Genomic DNA, 15,241 nt, shown 5'->3' with positions numbered 1-15,241 from the left:
CTAATGATATGGTACATTCCCAAGTTAGCATAACGTATAGCCAACTAAGACTTTGACATCAACAAAAATATAACAACTAATATGACATTTTTACATACATTCATAGCATCATCACCTAACAATATCCCACTATTAATTATAGTATCAGTTGTGGTTAAAAATCTCCCCCTTTGGCATTGATGGCAACACATAACATAATATTTTACATTAAAAGCCATTACATGAGATAATCAAAGGTATGCATTGACAACTATACAACTTTTCAATTATAGTTCTTCAAATTGGTACTTAGTTTGTATCTTTAGTAGCAACAAAACTCTTCAACATCTTCAACATTACTCCTCCATTAATTGTGATCTTATGTTTCACATTTGATCTGTTATCATCTTTATCTTCTATAGCCTTATCTATTTATAACTCCTCCTTTTGGTAATCTTTATCTTTCCTTATTGTTTTGATTATCCTTCTTTAGTTATAGTTCTCTCATTTAGAATCTTCTCCCCTTTTTCATTGACTTTTCCTTTTCCATTGTATTCTCCCATCTGTATACTTTTCCCCCTTTGAAAGCATTGCCAAAGGTCATTATAAATTTCAATGTGAAAATTATAAAACCTTGTAATTGCCCTTGTACCTTACATGTAAAAATTACATCAGATTCATCACAGTTAACTTCACAACTCTATAAATGCTCCTAAAGTGTGAACACTTCTGCATCAATTCTAAAAGATATTACAATTCATCCATAAATTGGTGTAGCATGCAACTTTACCTAGTGAAGTTTGGATAAGCACAGGACCCCAATTTACCTCTTAGATACTAAAAAGTGTCCTTAGGCAATGGTTTGGTAAATATATCAACAATTTGCTCCTTAGACTTTACATAATCAAGCCTTTCTTATTTTTCTTGAACTTGCTTCCTCAGATAATGATACTTGATTGATATGTACTTTGTCTTTACATGCATCACTGGATTTTTTGAAATATTTATAACATTTGTGTTATCACGGTAAATAGTGATAGGTTTCATTACTTCCTCTTACATTCTTTCCAACATTTTTTTGATCCATACAATATTTGAACAATTTATAGCAACAACAACATATTCAGCTTCAATAAAAAATATTCTAAAATACAACTTTATTTCTTGCTTATCCATGTGATCAACCTTTCTCCTAAAATGAAAGGTCCTCCACTTGTGCTTTTTTTTTTCATCAACATTACCAGCCCAACCAACATCAATGTAGACTTTAAGATTAAATTCATTCTCTTGTTTATACCATAGGCCATGATCTTTAGTTCCCTTGAGATATCTAGATATCCTTTTTACAACAATCATATGTGTTTCCCTTGGATTAGATGACAACCTTGCAATGATTCAAACAACTAGGGCAGTATCTGGTATATCATGTACAACATATTGTAGCTTCCCAATAATAGATTTGTATTATGTTTGATCAACTTTAGTAGTTGTGTCTTCCTTTGACAATTTCACTCAAATCACCAAAGGTGTACTAACTGGTTTAGATTCATCCATCCCAAATGTTTTCAAAGATTTCCTTCACATATTTGGATTGAGTGACATCGATGCCTTTTAGTGTTTGATAGACTTGTAATCCAACGAATTTTTTTATCTCTTCAAACATTGGCATTTCAAAATCTAGTACTAATTTGATCAACAAATTACTTACTCAACATATTATTTCCTCCAAATATTATATTGGCTACAAACATTTTAGAAATCAACACCATATCTTGTGCTTCATTCTTCATTCTTCAAATTACTTTTTTCACTTGTTCTAGCAAATCTAATCTTAATTAGATAAACCTTTCATACCATGCTTCTAGTGCTTGTTTCATTCCATACAATGCTTTGTTCAACTTCTAGACCATGTCCTTTTAAGTTTCATTGAATCCTTCAGTTTTTTCTATGTAGACTTCCTCTTCAAGTATTCTATTCAAAAATGTAGATTTAAGATCCATTTGATATACCTTGAATTTCTTGTATGTAGCATAAGCCAACAATGTTCTTCTACATTCCAATCTTTCCGTAGGTGCAAAAGTTTCACCATAGTCCATTCCTTCTTCTTGTGCATAATCTTTGCAAACCAATCTAGCCTTGTTTCTTACCACTTCTCCATTCTCATTCAACTTTTTTCTAAAATCCACTTTGTTCCAATCACATTTTTATTAGTAGGTATCGGTACAAGTGTCCATGTGTTAAACATGTACCTTCTCCTCATTCATAGCATTAATACAATATTCATCATCCAATGCAACTTTAACTAATCTAGGCTCAAAATCATTTGTTAAACATGTACCTTCTCTTATTTTTCTTCTTATTTGTACTCCAACAATTCTATCTCCAATTATTTGTTCAGGTGAATGGTTCTTCCTCACATATTTGGCCAATATAGGTTCAGTTCTCTGATGCTCAACTTTTTTAACATTAGGTAGAGGTTCATCTTCCTACTTGGGTTGTACTATATGGTGCTTACGTATAACTATTTGAGATTCGGGCACCACTATCTGGTGCTCGGTAGCAACTATCTGTGCTTGATAGGATTGTGTTGTAACTCACGTAGAGTATCAGGTGCCTCTTCATAGACATAAACAAACTTGTTGTAATCTCCAGGTTATTTCTTTCTTTCCAGATCATTTCTCTCTACAAACTCATCAAACCTTACATTTGCACTTTCAACCATCTTGTTAGTATCATTGTTAAGACATTTGTAAGCTTTACTCTTAGATGAATATCCTAAGAATATACCTTCATCACATTTAACATCAAGTTTACCATTTCTAGAATCTTTGTGAATATAACATCTACTTCCAAAATTTTTGAAATCACTTATATTCAATGTATGACCATAGCATAGCTCACAGGGGGTCTTGTTTGTTCATTTCTTCAATTGAACTCGATTGAGAGTGTATATAATGGTACTCATTGCTTCTCTCTAGAATATCTTAGAGACCTCCTTCTCAATCATCAGTATTCTTGCGTAATCCATGATAGATCTATTTATCCTTTTAGTAATACCATTCATTTTTGGTGTCCTCTATATAGATAACTATCTTTTGATACCATTCTCAACACAAATGTTAGTGAATTTAGTAGACATAAATTCACTTCCTCTATTAGATCTTAAACATTTCAGCGATTTACCAAATTCTTTTTTGACCCTTGGTTTGCAACACTTAAACATATGAAAAAAACATGATTTCACTTTTGTGAACATTACAGTCATCATCCTTGAATAACCATCCACAAACAATATGAAGTAGTTATCACCATAGTAAATATCAACTCCAACTAGACCACATAAATCAATATGCACTAATTCCAGAATATCATTTGAAGTGTGTGTCTTTCTAGAAAAAATAGTCTTTGTCATCTTACCAAGTTGACGTTCTTTCAATATAGCATTTTTAGGTTTTTACAGATTCATTAAGCCTCTTATGCTTTTCTTTCTACTAATTTTCACCATATTTTCAAAGTTTACATGAAAAAACCTTTTATGCCATAACCAAATCCTCAAATCTAGCAAATAAACATGTCACAACTATAGGATCAAGGTAGAATAATTTACCTATAGTTTGCACTCCTATTCCAATCAAATAACCTTTATCATAAAAGATTTTTGACCTTCCTTTTCTCAAATTCCATCTTGTGACCTAAGTTATTCAATTGAGCAACACTCAAAAGATTATATTTATTCCTTGAACCCAATATGCATCATCACATCTAATCTTTTTGTTTAGCATTGGTGATCATTTACCTTTCACCGAGTATGGAACATCACTACCAAACTTAACAATTTCACCATCATCAATTTCTTCAAAACTTTCAAACTTATTTAGATCATGAGTCATATGCTATGAACAACCACTATCAATAATCCATGAATCATTCTTAGTAACATGTGAAATAAGGGCAGTTTCATTAGTACCATTTCAACTATGTCCTTGTCATCATCAAAACTTGATTCAGTATGCTCTTCTTCAACAATGTATAATGATTTATTGCCTTTGTCTTTGTAATCCATATTCTTCTTATACTTGTAATCTTTCTTACCATTTCTATCAAACTTGCTACTATTAGGACATTTAGCAGCAAAGTGACCAACCTCATTATATTTGACACAAATCAAGGGCCATTTACCTTTGTATTTACATGTACCTCTTAACAACCTTTTTGCAAGTAATGCTTCAATCTCATCCAAATCATCTCCAATTTCATACTCACTTTCTTCTTTGGTTTTCTTCTCTTTCTTTGGGTGTTGATGGTTAGTGAAGACTTAGAAGAATTTTCCATTGTAAGCAAACTGTTATCATAATTTCTCAACTCAAATGAAGTCAATTGACCAATTAGACCATCAAGTGTTAGATCATTTCCAAGCATAGCTCTTAATTCTTGAATAGAAGAAATTTTGATAGCATAAACAAGAAAAAGAGTTCTCAAGACTTTACTTACAATTTTAGAATCCAAGATGGCTCCTCCAACAACTAAAATTGCACTCATAATATCTTTGAATCAATTCACATATTGTACAAAATTTTCACCTTCTTTCATTTTCATGTGATCATACTTACCTATGAGACTTTTAGCTTTGGCTATTCTTATATTTTTTTCTCCTCCATATACAAGCTTTAGTTTATCCCACATTTTCTTAGCATTGGCACAATTCTTGACATCATAAAATTCAACATCACTGAGAGAAGATGCAATATCAATCATCATATTGTTATGATTTCTCTTTTCATTCATTCTTTCCACAGTAAAGGGACTAACAGGTGTGATATACTCATTCTCCAACCAGTGTGTGGCATTGTCTCTAATACAAAAAAGATGCAACTTCATTCGGTCATGCCATGAGGAAAAGTTCTCCTCATTGAGCTTTGTTAGGTCTCTCTTATACATCTTGATCTTTTTCTCATGTTTTTTAAAAATTATTTCTTCAAGCACTTAGCTTTGATACCAAATTGTTATATAATTTGGAGGATAGGGGGGGCTAGGTGTTATGCCCAAATTTAATGGACAAAACACACCAACTTTTTTCCTTTTTAATTGTTTAGCAACAAGATTAATTGTTCAAATATTCACCATAGGTTGAAAACTATATCATTTTTAAAATTGAATGTTTACATTTTTATGATATAAGATAAAATTGAATTGGTACTAAGTTGGTATTAGAGATGTTTATCTTCATTAATCATCACAAAATAAAGCATTACATAGTAAATTTTTTCTAAAGTTTCTCCTTCAACAATTAAGCACATAAAAATCTACAAGAACAACAGATGCAACCATGGAGATCTCACCTCCCAACTTAGGTCTCTATGAGACCACCCACCGATCTTAGAGAACCAAGATTAACCAGGTAATATACAAGCACAAACTCACAATGCAACATTTACACAAAACATCATTGAACTCTCATTTCAAGCATAACAATGGGCTACCATTGTAACCCAAGAAGAATGGTGAAGTTGTGCATAAACCATGAGGAGAAGCCAAATACAACAATCAAAATGCCTTCAAAAGGCTCAACATATAACATTACTCATAGAAATTCTCCCTTTATCACAGTGAGTGTAAAACATTATATTGGCACATGAAGCTCATAGTTCATGCTTGTCCCTCTTCCTTCCAAGGAAAAGACTCTACATTCATGGACAGGCTGAACTAACCCCTTCATGCAAGTCCATTGCTTCCCTCCCAAGGGCGAGTGATTTCATTTCACACCCATAAACATTATGCTATAAAAAATCAAATTGAAAAAGAAGACAATAAAATTCATCCACTCCTAGCACTGCAAACATAGACAATTTACAATACACATATGCATCCACAATAAATTCATACAACATTTATAAAGGAAAAACAATACTATGCATAATTCTCAGCCATGGAAAGAGCACCAACCTTCCTTCAAGCTATGGCAAATGAACTACTTGAGAAGTGTTAGAAATGCTTTAGAATAACTGAGAGGGGGGGGTGAATCAGTTATTCAAGGTCCAAATGTCCTATTCAAACTTTTCACTAAGTATAGTTAGCCCATTCAACCATTTACTCAACCAAGCTTTAACATTTCTAACTAGCAAGTTACTATAAATCAACATGCAATCATTACCAAATCGAACACTATTTCCATCATATTGAGTAAAGGTAATGAACTTACTTTTATCTCCTGTCATGTGATGTGAGCATCCACTATCTATGATCCACTTGTCATTCTTGTTCACACAAGTAACCAATGCTATTGCTTCATCTTCATCTTTATCTGATTCATCCTTCATAGCCACATAGACTACTTCATCATCATTCTCATCAGAATCTTCTTCAACAATGTAGCATTTCTTGCCTTTTTCCTTGTAGTCTTTGCTATCATCTTCTCTCTTGTTCCTGTACTTGTTTCCTTCTTTGTAGTTCTTCTTCTATGTACATCTTCCAGCAATATGACCTACTTCATTGCAATTCAAAAATATGATAGGGAGTTTACCCTTGAATTTACCTTTGCCTACATGAAATCTCCTAGCCAGTAATGCTTCTAACTATTCCACATCTTCCTCATCCACACTACTATCACTGGATGCATGTTTTCCCTTTCTTCTCTTCTTGCTTGATGTCTCCTCCTCAGTGTCTTTTATTGTCATCTTGGCCTTGAAAGTAGATTCAAGGTTCTCAACTCTGTAGTTATCAAAATTGGACAATTCAAATGCAGTAAGTCTTCCCACTATTCCTTCAAAGGTTAGTGTGTTTCCTTGTACACACCTTAGCTCTTGAGTAGCTGAAACTCTAATAGCATAGATAGGGAGTAGTGCTCTTAAGTATTTGATGATGATAGTTTCTTCTTCCAATCGACCACCTAGACTTCTTATTGCACTTACCACTTCTTTTGTTCTTGCAACATATTGAGCAACATTTTCACCTTCCTCCATTTTCATGTCATCAAACTTTCCTCTTAGGCTTTCTCTCTTTGCTCTCTGGACATTCTAATCTCCTCCATAGATATCTGATAAGGTTTTCCACATCTTGAATGTTGTGTCACAATCTTTGATGTCATCATATTCTACATAACTAAGTGCAGAGGCAATCTCCAACATTGCTTGATTGTGCTCCTTCCTTTTGCTCAAATCGTCTATAGTAAGAGGTCCTCCTTGATTTACATGTTCTGTTCCAATTGAGGTTTGTGCATAGTCACCTATTGATCCAAGCTACAATTTCATCAGACTCTGCCATGCAACAAAGTTATCTTTGTTGAGCTTGGGAACTTCTCTCTTGGACATCTTGATCTTCCTACTTCTAGTACCTTGAAACTAAATCAACAGATGACTCTGAGACCAATTGTTAGAAATTCTTTAAAATAACTAAGAGAGGGGGTGAATTAGTTATTCAAGGTCCAAATGTCCTATTCAAACTTTTTACTAAGTATAGTGAGCCAATTCAACCATTCATTCATCCAAGCTTTAACTTTTCTAACCAGCAAGTTACTGTAAATCAACATGCAAGCATAACACATAAGAAGTCAACACATAACAAAGTAATTTACATGGAAACCCAATTTGGGAAAAGCCACCAGTAACATGCTACTCAATTCTCACTCTTTTGAAGTGATGCCTTGTGAAAGGACCGCCCTGTTAAAGGCTTACAACACACTGTTAAATGTGACCTTGTCAGAGGATTTAACCACTCTGTTAGAAGTGGGCCTGATTAGAGGACTTTAGAACATTCACTTGGAATGCCACCCTGTTAAAGGATTTACAAATGGCTATTAAACCAACCTAAGTACATAGGATTTTCATGTCTAATACAATTGCTAGAGAGTATTATAAATTTTTTGACCTGACTACAACATATAACTTAACTTACAGATCTTAGATCATTTCTTAGCTCATATAATTGCGTGGCCTTCAATCTCTACAACTCTGACAGCTTGGTCTCCTTTCAAGCTTAGTCTCTTTGAGTCTCCATGCTCAATGTACCAGTGCAATTATCTCATCTTGACCACTTGTAGAAGTAGAGCCTCTGTGCTCTTACTTCCTCTAGATGTCTTCTCCTTGACACCCTTCTAACCACTTCACAATTTGGCTCTTTGGTAGTAGCAACATCACCAACATTTGCTTCTTAGTCTGTGACTCCTTAAATATAAGTCTTGGAGTTCTTTTCCCACTCAATTCTTCCTTACTTTTGATTTCAATTCATATGGATTAGGTTGGATTCATTGCATCTAACCCATATTTTGTTTCCTCTAGAAACTTCTTGAATAATCCTCTTGAATTTGCCCAAAAATGGTTTACATAGAATTCAGTGCCACCAGCTCATCATCCTTATCTTCCAACTACTTCAGAAAGTTCAAGGTAATCACTTTTTTTGCTCATATTTGGTGAATCTTCGTTATTTAAAATAATGCAACAACTCGGCACTATTGAAATACTAGTGCTCAACACATATTGTGTTACTTGACATCAACTGTCTTTTTCCTGATGCTCAACATCTGAAGATCACTCGGCACCAACTAAGATTTTTTGATGCTCAACACTTGAACTTCATTTGGCACCTGAAGATCACTCGGCACAAACTAGAGTTTCATGTTACTCAGCTCCAACTAAGAATTTTCTCAGCTTCATCTAACTTGCTCGGCACCCACTAATGATCTTAGTTTAAGCTTTGCAGTCAACCTTGTTACAACTTGTTCCTTCAATGTTTCTAAGTGTGACCAACCTTTGTATCTTTGGGTATGTTATCAATATATCATTTATCCATTGTCTCATTATCTTAATTGATCCTTCCACTTCATTACAACATCATATCTCAACATTTCCCTTAGGTAGTCTTGTTACATCTTGTTGATCAAATTGTCTTCATCAATCAACTAAGTGATAGTACTTGGATCTTATAAGAAAATGTCATTCCTACAAATAGCAGGTTTGACATCAATGACAAAACAATGATTGAAAACAACAATCTTCCTTCTTTGCAACAATATCCCTCTTTGATCTTCATCAATGAGCTTTTCAATTAGATTTTCAACAATCTCCCTCTTTGGCATTGAAGGCAAACCAAATTGATCAACCATTAGACTAAACTATTCAACCACAAGCTAACTAGAGTAGAATAGTAAGTCAAATGCCAAAAAGTAAATTATATTACCATTAATTTTCACATCTCCCTCTACTAACTTGATTGCTTCATTTTTTCTTCTCCTTCTTAACTGATGTATCCTTGTTCTATTTTTCTCTTCCCTCTGTATTTCTCATCTTCTATTGTTTTGATCAACTTTTGATTATTTCTGTCAACTTCTCCCTCTATCTTCATTTGATTAGATTCTAAATTTTCTTGTCATTTCTCCCTCATACTTTTGATCACTAGATCATTAGCATTTGATTAGTTTCTTAAAATTTCTCCCTCTTTGACAACAATGCCAAAGACATATTAGCTTTTGCAGGTTCATTCAATTTCTCCCTCTATCACCTTGCTTGTGACTAATTTGGAACTTCAACACTTTTACTACTTTAGGCATGAATCCTAAAGTAAACATCCTCTGCATCAATGTGTAAAATCTTCAACAATTAGCTCATTTGATGTAGGGCAGTCTTGGTTTTGCTTCAAGTAGCATTGGCCAGGGGTATCACCCCTAACTTACCTATAAGATATTCAAAAGCATCTTTAGGTAGTGCTTTTGTGAAGATGTCAAAAATCTATTACTTTGAGCTAACATATTCCATCTTCACTTGTTTTTCTTCCACCAACTCTATTACATAGTGATACTTGATTGCAATGTGCTTGGTTTTAGCATGCACTATAGGGTTCTTTGATATGTTGATAGCACTTGTATTATCACAATAAAGTATCATAGGCTCAGTTACCTCTTCCTTCATACCTTGCAGCAAATGTTTGATCCATAAAATATTGGTGCAATTTATAGTAGTTGCAACATATTCAATTTTAGTAGTGGACTACAAGGTACAACTTTGCTTTTTGCTAGTCCATGTGATCAACCTTTTCCTAAGAAAAGTGCTCCTCCACTAGTTCTTTTTCTATCATCAATGTTACCTCCCCAATCTACATCAATGTAGGCTTTTAGTTCAAACTTTTCACTCCTCTTGTAGTACAAACCAAAGTCATCAGTTCCTTTTAGGTACCTTAGTATTCTCTTTACTGCCATTAGGTGATTTTCTCTTGGATTTCCAAAAAATCTTGCCACTACTCCAATAGCTAATGCAATGTTTGGTCTACTATGTACAACATATTATAGCTTTCCAATCATTGATCTATACAATGTCTGATTTGCTTCAGCTGATTCATCATTCTTGGATAGCTTCTATCCTATTGCCATTGGTGTGCTAATTGATTTTGACTCTCCTAATCCAAATGTTTTGAGTATCTCCTTGAAGTATTTGGATTGGGTCACAAATATGCCATGTTTCAATTGATGTACTTGTACTTGAACAAAAAATTTGATTTCTCCAAGCATTGACATCTCAAATTCATGCTTCATTTGATCAACAAAATCTTTGCATAGAACATCTTTTTCTCCAAATATTATATCATCAACAAATATTTATGATATCAAAATGTCTTTACCTTTTTCAGTGTTGATGTACAATTTTCTATTTTCATCCATTCTTTCAAATCCTATTTTCACAAGATATTTGTGCAGTCTCTCATACCATGCTCTAGGTGCTTGCTTCAAGCCATAAAGTGCCTTGTGTAGTTTGCAGATCATATCCTTATTCTTGCCATTAACAAATTCCTATGGTTGTTCTATGTAGACTTCTTCTTCTAGTATACCATTTAGAAAAGGAAACTTAATATCCATTTGGAACACTTCGAAACCTTTGTATGCAACATATACAAGTAATGTTCTTACTCCTTCCATTCTAGCAACAGAGGCAAATGTTTCCCCATAATCCAATCCTTCTTCTTGTGCATAGCCTTTGCAAACTAGTCTGGCTTTGCTTCTTGTTATCTCACCATTCTCATCAAGTTTGTTTCTAAACACCCATTTGGTACCAATCACATTCTTATTAGCTGTTCTCGGAACTAAGGTCCATGTTTTGTTCTTCTCAATCTAATCTATCCCCTCTTCCATGGCTTTATACCATTCATCATCTTGTAGTTCATCTTTGATTGTTTTGGGTTCAACATTGCTCAATAAACATGATTCATTCCTCAATCTATTCTTTGCCAGTGGTCTGGCATCCTTGTCACCAATGATTTGTTCTGTAGGGTGATGTCTTTTTACATACTTGGCTAACCCTGGTTCTGTCATTCTTTCCATGTTTGATCCTTCAACTTTATAGTCATTTTGTTCTTCTTCATCTGGCATTTCATCATTCCTCTCATGTATATTGTTTTCAAAACTAGAATGTGCATTTTCTACATTTTGTAGTTCAACTTTTGAATGTAGCTCAACATTCACTAGTTGTGACTCGGTAGATATTGAAATTTTTTACTGATTCCCAACTTGATTTACAACATTGTCTTCAATAGTCCTTCCTTCATAGAAGTATACAAAGGATATATAATCCTCTGATTGCTTGGATTCATCAACTTGGACTTCTGCATGCTCATCAAAATTTACATTTTCCCTTTCCACAATCTTGTTAGTATTAGTGTTCAAACACTTATATGCTTTGCTTCTAGTGGAGTATCCAAAGAATATGCCTTCATCACTTTTTGCATCAAACTTTCCATTTCTAGTATCTTTAAGAATATAGCATTTACAACCAAATACTTTGAAATATTTAATATTAGGTGAGTGACCATACCATAATTCAAAAGGTGTTCCATTTGTACCTTTATTGACTTGAACTCTATTCAGTGTGTAGACTACAGTACTTACAACTTCTCTCTAGTACTTTAGTGCAACATTTTTCTCCATCATCAAGGTTTTAGCATAGTCAATCACTAACCTATTCCTTCTTTCAGCAATACCATTCTATGGTGGAGTTCTTGGTGCTAATGTTTTCCTTTTGATACCTTTGTCATTGCAAAATATTTCAAATTCTTTTGATGTGAACTCACCTCCTCTATCTAACCTTAGGCATTTCAGGTTCTTTCCTATTTCCTTCTAAACTCTAGCCAAATACCACTTAAACATTTGAAATGCATCAGATTTTTGCTTTAAAAACATAGCAGTTATCATCCTGGAATAATCATCTACAAGTAGCATTATGTATCTATCTCCTAGGTAGCTTTGCACTTTTATTGGACCACATAAGTCTGTATGGACTAACTCTAGTACTTCTTTGGAAGTGTATGTTTTGTTTTTGAAACTAAACTTAGTCATCTTTCCCAGTTAAAATTGTTTGCACATTGTGTTTTTAGGTTTCTTTAATTTGCGTAACCCTCTAACCTTCTTCTTCTTGCTGATGCTAATCAGATTATCAAAGTTAACATGACACAACCTTTTATGCCACAACCACACATCATCAAGTCTAACAACAAGACATGTTACATCTTCCATATCTAGGTAAAATAGATTACTCATATTTTGTTCACCTTTTCCTATCAGATTTCCATTAGTGTCATAGATCTTGGCCATTTTTTTTTCCAAACTCTACTTTGCAACCTACATTACCTAACTGTGATACACTCAACAAATTGTAGTTCAATCCTTCAACATAGTGCATTATCACATGAAATTTTCTCTGTGAGTTTAATAGAGCCTTTTCCTTTGATTTGACATGGAGTATCATTACCAAATCTAACACTATTTCCATCATACTGAGTAAAGGTAATGAACTTACTTTTATCTCCTGTCATGTGATGTGAGCATCCACTGTCTATGATCCACTTTTCATTCTTATTCACACAAATAACCAATGTTTTTGCTTCATCTTCATCTTTATATGATTCATCCTTCATGGCCACATAGACTATTTCATCATCATTCTAATCAGAATCTTCTTCAACAATGTAGCATCTCTTGCCTTTTTCCTTGTAGTCTTTGCTATCATTTTTTTTTTGTTCTTGTACTTGTTTCCTTCTTTGTAGTTCTTCTTCTATGTACATCTTGTAGCAATATGACCTACTTCATTACAATTGAAACATATGATAGGGAGCTTACCCTTGAATTTACCTTTGCCTCTATGAAATCTCCTAGCCAGTAGTGCTTCTAACTATTCCACATCTTCCTCATTTGCGTTTCTATCATTGGATGCATGTTTTTCCTTTCTTCTCTTGTTGCTTGATGTCTCCTTAGTTTCTTTTATTTTCATCTTGGCCTTGAAAGTAGATTCAAGGTTCTTAGGTCTGTAGTTATCAAAATTGGACAATTCAAATGCAGTAAGTCTTCCCACTATTTCTTCAAAGGTTAGTGTGTTTCCTTGTACACACCTTAGCTCTTCAATAGTTGAAACTCTAATAGCATAGATAGAGAGTAGTATTTTTAATTATTTGTTTATGATAGTTTCTTCTTCCAAGTGACCACCTAGACTTCTTATTACACTTACCACTTCTTTTATTCTTGCAGCATATTGAGTAGCATTTTCACCTTCCTCCATTTTCATGTCATCAAACTTTCCTCTTAGGCTTTCTTTCTTTGCTCTCTAGAAATTTTGATCTCCTCCATAGATATCTAATAAGGCTTTCCACATCTTGAATTTTGTGTTACAATCTTTAATGTCATCATATTCTGCATAACTAAGTGCAGAAGCAATCTCTAGCATTGCTTGATTGTGCTCCTTCCTTTTGCTCAAATCATCTCCAGTAAGATGTCCTATTGGATTTACATGTTCTGTTCCAATTGAGATTTGTGCATAGTCATCTATTGATCCTAGGTGCAATTTCATCAGACTCTTCCATGCAACAAAGTTGTCTTTGTTGAGCTTGGGAACTTCTCTCTTAGACATCTTGATCTTCCTGCTTCTAGTACCTTGAAACTAAATTAGCAGATGGCTCTAATACCAATTGTTAGAAATGCTTTAGAATAACTAAGAGGGGGAGTGAATCAGTTATTCAAGGTCCAAATTTCTTATTCAAACTTTTCACTAAGTATAGTGAGCCCATTCAACCATTCATTCATCCAAGCTTTAACTTTTCTAACCAACAAGTTACAGTAAATCAACATGCAAGCATAACACATAAGAAGTCAACACATAACACAGTGATTTACATTGAAACTCAATTTGGGAAAAACCACTAGTAACATGCTACTCAATTCTCACTCTTTTGAAGTGATGCCCTATGAAAGGCCTGCCCTGTCCAAGGCTTAGAACACACTATTAAATGTGACCTTGTCAGAGGATTTAACCACCTTGTTAGAAGTGGGCCTAGTTAGAGGACTTTAGAACATTCACTTGGAATGCTACCCTATTAAAGGATTTACAAATGGCTACTAAAGCAACCCAAGTCCATAGGATTTTCATGTTTAATACAATTTCTAGAGAGTATTAGAAATTTTTTGACCTAACTACAACATACAACTTAATTTTCAAATCTTAGATCACTTCTCAACTCATACCATTGCTTGGCCCTTAATCTCTGCAACTCTGACAGCTTGGTCTCCTTTCAATCTTAGTCTCTTTGAGTCTCCATGCTCAATGTACTAGTGCAATTATCTCATCTTGACCACTTGTAGAAGCAGAGCCTCTGTGCTCTTCCATCTTCTAGATGTCTTCTCCCTAACACCCTTCTAACCACTTCACAATTTGGCTCTTTGGTAGTAGCAACATCAACAACATTTGCTTCTTGGTCTGTGACTCCTTAAATAGAAGTCTTGGAGTTCTTTTCCCACTCAATTCTTCCTTCCTTTTGATTTCAATTTGTATGGATTAGGTAGAATTCATTGCATCTAACCCATATTTTGTTTCCTCTAGAAACTTCTTGAATTTTTCCAAAAATGGTTTACATAGAATTCTGTGCCACTAGTTCATCATCGTTATCTTCCAACTAGTTCACAAAATTCAAGGTAATCACTTTTTCAGCTCAGATTTGGTGAATCTTCATTATTTAAAATAATGCAGCAGCTCGGCACTATTGAAATACTGGTGCTCAGCACATACTGTGTTACTCAGCATCAACTATGTTTTTCCTAATACTCAGCATCTGAAGATCACTCAGCACCAAGATTTTCTAATGCTCGGCACCTAAACTTCATTCGACACCTAAAGATCACTCAACACATACTAGAGTTTTTTGTTAGCCGGTTCCAATTGAGAATTTGCTCGGCTTCAACTAACTTTCTTGGCACCCACTAATGATATTAATTTAAGCTTTGCAATCAACCTTGTTACAA

This window comes from Cupressus sempervirens, chromosome 5 (assembly GCF_028749045.1).
Source record: "Cupressus sempervirens isolate cs-2001-9-10 chromosome 5, ASM2874904v1, whole genome shotgun sequence".
In the NCBI taxonomy this organism is placed as follows: Eukaryota; Viridiplantae; Streptophyta; class Pinopsida; order Cupressales; family Cupressaceae; genus Cupressus; species Cupressus sempervirens.
Note: the sequence above shows the minus strand (reverse complement) of the source record.